General features: G+C 43.1%; 6 non-coding genes across 6 annotated transcripts; all 6 read left to right on the top strand.

The window, feature by feature from the left end:
- Positions 1 to 369: 369 nt before the first annotated feature.
- Positions 370 to 533, top strand: LOC149980534 (U1 spliceosomal RNA). The gene has a single exon (XR_016484235.1). It is a non-coding gene; the product is annotated as a U1 spliceosomal RNA (small nuclear RNA).
- Positions 534 to 2509: 1976 nt separating this feature from the next.
- LOC149980533 (U1 spliceosomal RNA) lies at positions 2510 to 2673 on the top strand. Its single transcript, XR_016484193.1, has one exon. It is a non-coding gene; the product is annotated as a U1 spliceosomal RNA (small nuclear RNA).
- A 1976-nt stretch (positions 2674 to 4649) lies between these two features.
- LOC149980532 (U1 spliceosomal RNA) lies at positions 4650 to 4813 on the top strand. The gene has a single exon (XR_016484234.1). It is a non-coding gene; the product is annotated as a U1 spliceosomal RNA (small nuclear RNA).
- A 1976-nt stretch (positions 4814 to 6789) lies between these two features.
- On the top strand, positions 6790 to 6953 carry LOC149980531 (U1 spliceosomal RNA). The gene has a single exon (XR_016484233.1). It is a non-coding gene; the product is annotated as a U1 spliceosomal RNA (small nuclear RNA).
- A 1976-nt stretch (positions 6954 to 8929) lies between these two features.
- Positions 8930 to 9093, top strand: LOC149980530 (U1 spliceosomal RNA). The gene has a single exon (XR_016484191.1). It is a non-coding gene; the product is annotated as a U1 spliceosomal RNA (small nuclear RNA).
- Positions 9094 to 11069: 1976 nt separating this feature from the next.
- On the top strand, positions 11070 to 11233 carry LOC149980529 (U1 spliceosomal RNA). The gene has a single exon (XR_016484232.1). It is a non-coding gene; the product is annotated as a U1 spliceosomal RNA (small nuclear RNA).
- Positions 11234 to 12876: the final 1643 nt, after the last annotated feature.

Genomic DNA, 12876 nt, shown 5'->3' with positions numbered 1-12876 from the left:
TTCCTACAACGTCTGGAACGCTACAAAACACCAGAAATAAATGGTGTCTTTCGGTTGGCTGTGTGAACGAATGTGATTTCAGCATTTTGGTACATCGCCTACTTGTGTGTTACCAGACCAACATTTAGACCAAAAATGCAATGTATTTAGAATTTCTACCGTGTTGCTTGATGGGAAAATAGTCGGTCCGTGATATAATATAGTAAAACAAAATGTATTGCTTTTTTCTTCGCCTTGTCCGCAACTGTATTCGTAAACGTCATTAAACCCTGTTCAATATGATGTGGTATTATCAGTAGTAGAAGTGGTAACCGTGAGTCAAACACCTTTGTCCTGGAAGGAGTACTCCTCTACCAACGTGTACAACTCATACTTACCTGGCAAGGGAGACACCGTGATCACGAAGGCGGTTCACCCAGGGCGAGGCTCAGCCATTGCACTCCGGCTGTGCTGACCCCTGCGAATTTCTCAAATGTGGAAATCTCGATTGCATAATTTCTGGTAGTGGGGGACTGCGTTCGCGCTCTCCCCTGATCTTGATGTTAAAAATAATGGAGGAATGTGTTAAATTCGGAGTTCTATTGAGTTTCGTGTTGAGAAGGAGATTTTTTACTTATCAGATGAATGACTGGGGTCTGTTTATAAGTCAACTAAAGGCCTCAGAGATACATTTCTGTCTTCTGATAACCCGGATGTGTGTGATATGTTATTGTAGCACTGGTGATTATGCCTGTCATGTCCTGATAATGTCAAGGAAAAGGCCTACTTGTGAATGGATCATTTTGTGCCCTCAGCACGTAATGTGGATTGAGGTATTTTATTTGCTAGATTATTAAATCATTTATAGGACAGTTTGTCATTTAAGACCACAGTAAGTGTCAACCATTACCATGCCACGGTCATTGCCCTGGTCAACCATTACCATTCCACAGTCATTTCCCTGCTCAACCATTACCATGCCACAGACATTTCCCTGGTCAACCATTACCATGCCACAGACATTTCCCTGGTCAATCATTACCATGCCACAGACATTTCCCTGGTCAACCATTACCATGCCACAGACATTTCCCTGGTCAACCATTACCACGCCACAGTCATGTCCCTGGTCAAACATTACCATTCCACAGACATTCCCCTGGTCAACCATTACCATTCCACAGACATTTCCCTGGTCAACCATTACCATTCCACAGACATGTCCCTGGTCTACAATGCCACAGACATTTCCCTGGTCAACCATTACCATGCCACAGACATTTCCCTGGTCAACCATTACCATGCCACAGACATTTCCCTGGTCAACCATTACCACGCCACAGTCATGTCCCTGGTCAAACATTACCATTCCACAGACATTCCCCTGGTCAACCATTACCATTCCACAGACATTTCCCTGGTCAACCATTACCATTCCACAGACATGTCCCTGGTCTACAATGCCACAGACATTTCCCTGGTCAACCATTACCATGCCACAGACATTTCCCTGGTCAACCATTACCATTCCACAGACATGTCCCTGGTCTACAATGCCACAGACATTTCCCTGGTCAACCATTACCATGCCACAGACATGTCCCTGGTCCACTTATTTCCTGATGAAATCAGTCAATAAGATGGATTCTGTTGTTCCAAGATGCCGATCCATTCCACAGACATTTCTGCAGTTTTTTTTTTTTGCAGTGAGAATGTGTAGTGAGGTATTCTGCCAAAAATGTATTTAGGCATATTAAAACACTTCAGTTTAACCCTGATCGCGAGTATCATCCTGTCAATTTACAGATACAATTACAAATACGAGTATGGCCATGTCACTGTACATAGATCTTTCTATTTTCATGTTCTACTGTGTTATTGACTACGTTTGTTTACGTGTAACTCTGTGTTGTTGTTTTTGTCGCACTGCTGTGCTTTATCTTGGCCAGGTCGCAGTTTGTAAATGAGAACTTGTTCCCAACTAGCCTACCTGGTGAAATAAAACAATTAATTAAAAACCACCCATTGTAGCTACTACCGTGTCTTGTTGATGAAGTAGTAGGCTACTGTTTCTCCTCCATATCTGTGGGTCGTATGCCACCCTGTGGTCGATGGTGGAATCATATTTTACTGAGAGCAGAAAACAAGCGTGATGAAACTATTCCTACAACGTCTGGAACGCTACAAAACACCAGAAATAAATGGTGTCTTTCGGTTGGCTGTGTGCACGAATGTGATTTCAGCATTTTGGTACATCGCCTACTTGTGTGTTACCAGACCAACATTTAGACCAAAAATGCAATGTATTTAGAATTTCTACCGTGTTGCTTGATGGGAAAATAGTCGGTCCGTGATATAATATAGTAAAACAAAATGTATTGCTTTTTTCTTCGCCTTGTCCGCAACTGTATTCGTAAACGTCATTAAACCCTGTTCAATATGATGTGGTATTATCAGTAGTAGAAGTGGTAACCGTGAGTCAAACACCTTTGTCCTGGAAGGAGTACTCCTCTACCAACGTGTACAACTCATACTTACCTGGCATGGGAGACACCGTGATCACGAAGGCGGTTCACCCAGGGCGAGGCTCAGCCATTGCACTCCGGCTGTGCTGACCCCTGCGAATTTCTCAAATGTGGAAATCTCGATTGCATAATTTCTGGTAGTGGGGGACTGCGTTCGCGCTCTCCCCTGATCTTGATGTTAAAAATAATGGAGGAATGTGTTAAATTCGGAGTTCTATTGAGTTTCGTGTTGAGAAGGAGATTTTTTACTTATCAGATGAATGACTGGGGTCTGTTTATAAGTCAACTAAAGGCCTCAGAGATACATTTCTGTCTTCTGATAACCCGGATGTGTGTGATATGTTATTGTAGCACTGGTGATTATGCCTGTCATGTCCTGATAATGTCAAGGAAAAGGCCTACTTGTGAATGGATCATTTTGTGCCCTCAGGACGTAATGTGGATTGAGGTATTTTATTTGCTAGATTATTAAATCATTTATAGGACAGTTTGTCATTTAAGACCACAGTAAGTGTCAACCATTACCATGCCACGGTCATTGCCCTGGTCAACCATTACCATTCCACAGTCATTTCCCTGCTCAACCATTACCATGCCACAGACATTTCCCTGGTCAACCATTACCATGCCACAGACATTTCCCTGGTCAATCATTACCATGCCACAGACATTTCCCTGGTCAACCATTACCATGCCACAGACATTTCCCTGGTCAACCATTACCACGCCACAGTCATGTCCCTGGTCAAACATTACCATTCCACAGACATTCCCCTGGTCAACCATTACCATTCCACAGACATTTCCCTGGTCAACCATTACCATTCCACAGACATGTCCCTGGTCTACAATGCCACAGACATTTCCCTGGTCAACCATTACCATGCCACAGACATTTCCCTGGTCAACCATTACCATGCCACAGACATTTCCCTGGTCAACCATTACCACGCCACAGTCATGTCCCTGGTCAAACATTACCATTCCACAGACATTCCCCTGGTCAACCATTACCATTCCACAGACATTTCCCTGGTCAACCATTACCATTCCACAGACATGTCCCTGGTCTACAATGCCACAGACATTTCCCTGGTCAACCATTACCATGCCACAGACATTTCCCTGGTCAACCATTACCATTCCACAGACATGTCCCTGGTCTACAATGCCACAGACATTTCCCTGGTCAACCAATACCATGCCACAGACATGTCCCTGGTCCACTTATTTCCTGATGAAATCAGTCAATAAGATGGATTCTGTTGTTCCAAGATGCCGATCCATTCCACAGACATTTCTGCAGTTTTTTTTTTTTGCAGTGAGAATGTGTAGTGAGGTATTCTGCCAAAAATGTATTTAGGCATATTAAAACACTTCAGTTTAACCCTGATCGCGAGTATCATCCTGTCAATTTACAGATACAATTACAAATACGAGTATGGCCATGTCACTGTACATAGATCTTTCTATTTTCATGTTCTACTGTGTTATTGACTACGTTTGTTTACGTGTAACTCTGTGTTGTTGTTTTTGTCGCACTGCTGTGCTTTATCTTGGCCAGGTCGCAGTTTGTAAATGAGAACTTGTTCCCAACTAGCCTACCTGGTGAAATAAAACAATTAATTAAAAACCACCCATTGTAGCTACTACCGTGTCTTGTTGATGAAGTAGTAGGCTACTGTTTCTCCTCCATATCTGTGGGTCGTATGCCACCCTGTGGTCGATGGTGGAATCATATTTTACTGAGAGCAGAAAACAAGCGTGATGAAACTATTCCTACAACGTCTGGAACGCTACAAAACACCAGAAATAAATGGTGTCTTTCGGTTGGCTGTGTGAACGAATGTGATTTCAGCATTTTGGTACATCGCCTACTTGTGTGTTACCAGACCAACATTTAGACCAAAAATGCAATGTATTTAGAATTTCTACCGTGTTGCTTGATGGGAAAATAGTCGGTCCGTGATATAATATAGTAAAACAAAATGTATTGCTTTTTTCTTCGCCTTGTCCGCAACTGTATTCGTAAACGTCATTAAACCCTGTTCAATATGATGTGGTATTATCAGTAGTAGAAGTGGTAACCGTGAGTCAAACACCTTTGTCCTGGAAGGAGTACTCCTCTACCAACGTGTACAACTCATACTTACCTGGCAAGGGAGACACCGTGATCACGAAGGCGGTTCACCCAGGGCGAGGCTCAGCCATTGCACTCCGGCTGTGCTGACCCCTGCGAATTTCTCAAATGTGGAAATCTCGATTGCATAATTTCTGGTAGTGGGGGACTGCGTTCGCGCTCTCCCCTGATCTTGATGTTAAAAATAATGGAGGAATGTGTTAAATTCGGAGTTCTATTGAGTTTCGTGTTGAGAAGGAGATTTTTTACTTATCAGATGAATGACTGGGGTCTGTTTATAAGTCAACTAAAGGCCTCAGAGATACATTTCTGTCTTCTGATAACCCGGATGTGTGTGATATGTTATTGTAGCACTGGTGATTATGCCTGTCATGTCCTGATAATGTCAAGGAAAAGGCCTACTTGTGAATGGATCATTTTGTGCCCTCAGGACGTAATGTGGATTGAGGTATTTTATTTGCTAGATTATTAAATCATTTATAGGACAGTTTGTCATTTAAGACCACAGTAAGTGTCAACCATTACCATGCCACGGTCATTGCCCTGGTCAACCATTACCATTCCACAGTCATTTCCCTGCTCAACCATTACCATGCCACAGACATTTCCCTGGTCAACCATTACCATGCCACAGACATTTCCCTGGTCAATCATTACCATGCCACAGACATTTCCCTGGTCAACCATTACCATGCCACAGACATTTCCCTGGTCAACCATTACCACGCCACAGTCATGTCCCTGGTCAAACATTACCATTCCACAGACATTCCCCTGGTCAACCATTACCATTCCACAGACATTTCCCTGGTCAACCATTACCATTCCACAGACATGTCCCTGGTCTACAATGCCACAGACATTTCCCTGGTCAACCATTACCATGCCACAGACATTTCCCTGGTCAACCATTACCATGCCACAGACATTTCCCTGGTCAACCATTACCACGCCACAGTCATGTCCCTGGTCAAACATTACCATTCCACAGACATTCCCCTGGTCAACCATTACCATTCCACAGACATTTCCCTGGTCAACCATTACCATTCCACAGACATGTCCCTGGTCTACAATGCCACAGACATTTCCCTGGTCAACCATTACCATGCCACAGACATTTCCCTGGTCAACCATTACCATTCCACAGACATGTCCCTGGTCTACAATGCCACAGACATTTCCCTGGTCAACCATTACCATGCCACAGACATGTCCCTGGTCCACTTATTTCCTGATGAAATCAGTCAATAAGATGGATTCTGTTGTTCCAAGATGCCGATCCATTCCACAGACATTTCTGCAGTTTTTTTTTTTTGCAGTGAGAATGTGTAGTGAGGTATTCTGCCAAAAATGTATTTAGGCATATTAAAACACTTCAGTTTAACCCTGATCGCGAGTATCATCCTGTCAATTTACAGATACAATTACAAATACGAGTATGGCCATGTCACTGTACATAGATCTTTCTATTTTCATGTTCTACTGTGTTATTGACTACGTTTGTTTACGTGTAACTCTGTGTTGTTGTTTTTGTCGCACTGCTGTGCTTTATCTTGGCCAGGTCGCAGTTTGTAAATGAGAACTTGTTCCCAACTAGCCTACCTGGTGAAATAAAACAATTAATTAAAAACCACCCATTGTAGCTACTACCGTGTCTTGTTGATGAAGTAGTAGGCTACTGTTTCTCCTCCATATCTGTGGGTCGTATGCCACCCTGTGGTCGATGGTGGAATCATATTTTACTGAGAGCAGAAAACAAGCGTGATGAAACTATTCCTACAACGTCTGGAACGCTACAAAACACCAGAAATAAATGGTGTCTTTCGGTTGGCTGTGTGAACGAATGTGATTTCAGCATTTTGGTACATCGCCTACTTGTGTGTTACCAGACCAACATTTAGACCAAAAATGCAATGTATTTAGAATTTCTACCGTGTTGCTTGATGGGAAAATAGTCGGTCCGTGATATAATATAGTAAAACAAAATGTATTGCTTTTTTCTTCGCCTTGTCCGCAACTGTATTCGTAAACGTCATTAAACCCTGTTCAATATGATGTGGTATTATCAGTAGTAGAAGTGGTAACCGTGAGTCAAACACCTTTGTCCTGGAAGGAGTACTCCTCTACCAACGTGTACAACTCATACTTACCTGGCAAGGGAGACACCGTGATCACGAAGGCGGTTCACCCAGGGCGAGGCTCAGCCATTGCACTCCGGCTGTGCTGACCCCTGCGAATTTCTCAAATGTGGAAATCTCGATTGCATAATTTCTGGTAGTGGGGGACTGCGTTCGCGCTCTCCCCTGATCTTGATGTTAAAAATAATGGAGGAATGTGTTAAATTCGGAGTTCTATTGAGTTTCGTGTTGAGAAGGAGATTTTTTACTTATCAGATGAATGACTGGGGTCTGTTTATAAGTCAACTAAAGGCCTCAGAGATACATTTCTGTCTTCTGATAACCCGGATGTGTGTGATATGTTATTGTAGCACTGGTGATTATGCCTGTCATGTCCTGATAATGTCAAGGAAAAGGCCTACTTGTGAATGGATCATTTTGTGCCCTCAGGACGTAATGTGGATTGAGGTATTTTATTTGCTAGATTATTAAATCATTTATAGGACAGTTTGTCATTTAAGACCACAGTAAGTGTCAACCATTACCATGCCACGGTCATTGCCCTGGTCAACCATTACCATTCCACAGTCATTTCCCTGCTCAACCATTACCATGCCACAGACATTTCCCTGGTCAACCATTACCATGCCACAGACATTTCCCTGGTCAATCATTACCATGCCACAGACATTTCCCTGGTCAACCATTACCATGCCACAGACATTTCCCTGGTCAACCATTACCACGCCACAGTCATGTCCCTGGTCAAACATTACCATTCCACAGACATTCCCCTGGTCAACCATTACCATTCCACAGACATTTCCCTGGTCAACCATTACCATTCCACAGACATGTCCCTGGTCTACAATGCCACAGACATTTCCCTGGTCAACCATTACCATGCCACAGACATTTCCCTGGTCAACCATTACCATGCCACAGACATTTCCCTGGTCAACCATTACCACGCCACAGTCATGTCCCTGGTCAAACATTACCATTCCACAGACATTCCCCTGGTCAACCATTACCATTCCACAGACATTTCCCTGGTCAACCATTACCATTCCACAGACATGTCCCTGGTCTACAATGCCACAGACATTTCCCTGGTCAACCATTACCATGCCACAGACATTTCCCTGGTCAACCATTACCATTCCACAGACATGTCCCTGGTCTACAATGCCACAGACATTTCCCTGGTCAACCATTACCATGCCACAGACATGTCCCTGGTCCACTTATTTCCTGATGAAATCAGTCAATAAGATGGATTCTGTTGTTCCAAGATGCCGATCCATTCCACAGACATTTCTGCAGTTTTTTTTTTTTGCAGTGAGAATGTGTAGTGAGGTATTCTGCCAAAAATGTATTTAGGCATATTAAAACACTTCAGTTTAACCCTGATCGCGAGTATCATCCTGTCAATTTACAGATACAATTACAAATACGAGTATGGCCATGTCACTGTACATAGATCTTTCTATTTTCATGTTCTACTGTGTTATTGACTACGTTTGTTTACGTGTAACTCTGTGTTGTTGTTTTTGTCGCACTGCTGTGCTTTATCTTGGCCAGGTCGCAGTTTGTAAATGAGAACTTGTTCCCAACTAGCCTACCTGGTGAAATAAAACAATTAATTAAAAACCACCCATTGTAGCTACTACCGTGTCTTGTTGATGAAGTAGTAGGCTACTGTTTCTCCTCCATATCTGTGGGTCGTATGCCACCCTGTGGTCGATGGTGGAATCATATTTTACTGAGAGCAGAAAACAAGCGTGATGAAACTATTCCTACAACGTCTGGAACGCTACAAAACACCAGAAATAAATGGTGTCTTTCGGTTGGCTGTGTGCACGAATGTGATTTCAGCATTTTGGTACATCGCCTACTTGTGTGTTACCAGACCAACATTTAGACCAAAAATGCAATGTATTTAGAATTTCTACCGTGTTGCTTGATGGGAAAATAGTCGGTCCGTGATATAATATAGTAAAACAAAATGTATTGCTTTTTTCTTCGCCTTGTCCGCAACTGTATTCGTAAACGTCATTAAACCCTGTTCAATATGATGTGGTATTATCAGTAGTAGAAGTGGTAACCGTGAGTCAAACACCTTTGTCCTGGAAGGAGTACTCCTCTACCAACGTGTACAACTCATACTTACCTGGCATGGGAGACACCGTGATCACGAAGGCGGTTCACCCAGGGCGAGGCTCAGCCATTGCACTCCGGCTGTGCTGACCCCTGCGAATTTCTCAAATGTGGAAATCTCGATTGCATAATTTCTGGTAGTGGGGGACTGCGTTCGCGCTCTCCCCTGATCTTGATGTTAAAAATAATGGAGGAATGTGTTAAATTCGGAGTTCTATTGAGTTTCGTGTTGAGAAGGAGATTTTTTACTTATCAGATGAATGACTGGGGTCTGTTTATAAGTCAACTAAAGGCCTCAGAGATACATTTCTGTCTTCTGATAACCCGGATGTGTGTGATATGTTATTGTAGCACTGGTGATTATGCCTGTCATGTCCTGATAATGTCAAGGAAAAGGCCTACTTGTGAATGGATCATTTTGTGCCCTCAGGACGTAATGTGGATTGAGGTATTTTATTTGCTAGATTATTAAATCATTTATAGGACAGTTTGTCATTTAAGACCACAGTAAGTGTCAACCATTACCATGCCACGGTCATTGCCCTGGTCAACCATTACCATTCCACAGTCATTTCCCTGCTCAACCATTACCATGCCACAGACATTTCCCTGGTCAACCATTACCATGCCACAGACATTTCCCTGGTCAATCATTACCATGCCACAGACATTTCCCTGGTCAACCATTACCATGCCACAGACATTTCCCTGGTCAACCATTACCACGCCACAGTCATGTCCCTGGTCAAACATTACCATTCCACAGACATTCCCCTGGTCAACCATTACCATTCCACAGACATTTCCCTGGTCAACCATTACCATTCCACAGACATGTCCCTGGTCTACAATGCCACAGACATTTCCCTGGTCAACCATTACCATGCCACAGACATTTCCCTGGTCAACCATTACCATGCCACAGACATTTCCCTGGTCAACCATTACCACGCCACAGTCATGTCCCTGGTCAAACATTACCATTCCACAGACATTCCCCTGGTCAACCATTACCATTCCACAGACATTTCCCTGGTCAACCATTACCATTCCACAGACATGTCCCTGGTCTACAATGCCACAGACATTTCCCTGGTCAACCATTACCATGCCACAGACATTTCCCTGGTCAACCATTACCATTCCACAGACATGTCCCTGGTCTACAATGCCACAGACATTTCCCTGGTCAACCAATACCATGCCACAGACATGTCCCTGGTCCACTTATTTCCTGATGAAATCAGTCAATAAGATGGATTCTGTTGTTCCAAGATGCCGATCCATTCCACAGACATTTCTGCAGTTTTTTTTTTTTGCAGTGAGAATGTGTAGTGAGGTATTCTGCCAAAAATGTATTTAGGCATATTAAAACACTTCAGTTTAACCCTGATCGCGAGTATCATCCTGTCAATTTACAGATACAATTACAAATACGAGTATGGCCATGTCACTGTACATAGATCTTTCTATTTTCATGTTCTACTGTGTTATTGACTACGTTTGTTTACGTGTAACTCTGTGTTGTTGTTTTTGTCGCACTGCTGTGCTTTATCTTGGCCAGGTCGCAGTTTGTAAATGAGAACTTGTTCCCAACTAGCCTACCTGGTGAAATAAAACAATTAATTAAAAACCACCCATTGTAGCTACTACCGTGTCTTGTTGATGAAGTAGTAGGCTACTGTTTCTCCTCCATATCTGTGGGTCGTATGCCACCCTGTGGTCGATGGTGGAATCATATTTTACTGAGAGCAGAAAACAAGCGTGATGAAACTATTCCTACAACGTCTGGAACGCTACAAAACACCAGAAATAAATGGTGTCTTTCGGTTGGCTGTGTGAACGAATGTGATTTCAGCATTTTGGTACATCGCCTACTTGTGTGTTACCAGACCAACATTTAGACCAAAAATGCAATGTATTTAGAATTTCTACCGTGTTGCTTGATGGGAAAATAGTCGGTCCGTGATATAATATAGTAAAACAAAATGTATTGCTTTTTTCTTCGCCTTGTCCGCAACTGTATTCGTAAACGTCATTAAACCCTGTTCAATATGATGTGGTATTATCAGTAGTAGAAGTGGTAACCGTGAGTCAAACACCTTTGTCCTGGAAGGAGTACTCCTCTACCAACGTGTACAACTCATACTTACCTGGCAAGGGAGACACCGTGATCACGAAGGCGGTTCACCCAGGGCGAGGCTCAGCCATTGCACTCCGGCTGTGCTGACCCCTGCGAATTTCTCAAATGTGGAAATCTCGATTGCATAATTTCTGGTAGTGGGGGACTGCGTTCGCGCTCTCCCCTGATCTTGATGTTAAAAATAATGGAGGAATGTGTTAAATTCGGAGTTCTATTGAGTTTCGTGTTGAGAAGGAGATTTTTTACTTATCAGATGAATGACTGGGGTCTGTTTATAAGTCAACTAAAGGCCTCAGAGATACATTTCTGTCTTCTGATAACCCGGATGTGTGTGATATGTTATTGTAGCACTGGTGATTATGCCTGTCATGTCCTGATAATGTCAAGGAAAAGGCCTACTTGTGAATGGATCATTTTGTGCCCTCAGGACGTAATGTGGATTGAGGTATTTTATTTGCTAGATTATTAAATCATTTATAGGACAGTTTGTCATTTAAGACCACAGTAAGTGTCAACCATTACCATGCCACGGTCATTGCCCTGGTCAACCATTACCATTCCACAGTCATTTCCCTGCTCAACCATTACCATGCCACAGACATTTCCCTGGTCAACCATTACCATGCCACAGACATTTCCCTGGTCAATCATTACCATGCCACAGACATTTCCCTGGTCAACCATTACCATGCCACAGACATTTCCCTGGTCAACCATTACCACGCCACAGTCATGTCCCTGGTCAAACATTACCATTCCACAGACATTCCCCTGGTCAACCATTACCATTCCACAGACATTTCCCTGGTCAACCATTACCATTCCACAGACATGTCCCTGGTCTACAATGCCACAGACATTTCCCTGGTCAACCATTACCATGCCACAGACATTTCCCTGGTCAACCATTACCATGCCACAGACATTTCCCTGGTCAACCATTACCACGCCACAGTCATGTCCCTGGTCAAACATTACCATTCCACAGACATTCCCCTGGTCAACCATTACCATTCCACAGACATTTCCCTGGTCAACCATTACCATTCCACAGACATGTCCCTGGTCTACAATGCCACAGACATTTCCCTGGTCAACCATTACCATGCCACAGACATTTCCCTGGTCAACCATTACCATTCCACAGACATGTCCCTGGTCTACAATGCCACAGACATTTCCCTGGTCAACCATTACCATGCCACAGACATGTCCCTGGTCCACTTATTTCCTGATGAAATCAGTCAATAAGATGGATTCTGTTGTTCCAAGATGCCGATCCATTCCACAGACATTTCTGCAGTTTTTTTTTTTTGCAGTGAGAATGTGTAGTGAGGTATTCTGCCAAAAATGTATTTAGGCATATTAAAACACTTCAGTTTAACCCTGATCGCGAGTATCATCCTGTCAATTTACAGATACAATTACAAATACGAGTATGGCCATGTCACTGTACATAGATCTTTCTATTTTCATGTTCTACTGTGTTATTGACTACGTTTGTTTACGTGTAACTCTGTGTTGTTGTTTTTGTCGCACTGCTGTGCTTTATCTTGGCCAGGTCGCAGTTTGTAAATGAGAACTTGTTCCCAACTAGCCTACCTGGTGAAATAAAACAATTAATTAAAAACCACCCATTGTAGCTACTACCGTGTCTTGTTGATGAAGTAGTAGGCTACTGTTTCTCCTCCATATCTGTGGGTCGTATGCCACCCTGTGGTCGATGGTGGAATCATATTTTACTGAGAGCAGAAAACAAGCGTGATGAAACTATTCCTACAACGTCTGGAACGCTACAAAACACCAGAA

The sequence above is a fragment of the Oncorhynchus mykiss genome, chromosome 10 (genome assembly GCF_057628025.1).
Source record: "Oncorhynchus mykiss isolate SJ-2025 chromosome 10, ASM5762802v1, whole genome shotgun sequence".
Classification (NCBI taxonomy): domain Eukaryota; kingdom Metazoa; phylum Chordata; class Actinopteri; order Salmoniformes; family Salmonidae; genus Oncorhynchus; species Oncorhynchus mykiss.
This window is presented reverse-complemented; position numbering and strand designations above follow the sequence as displayed.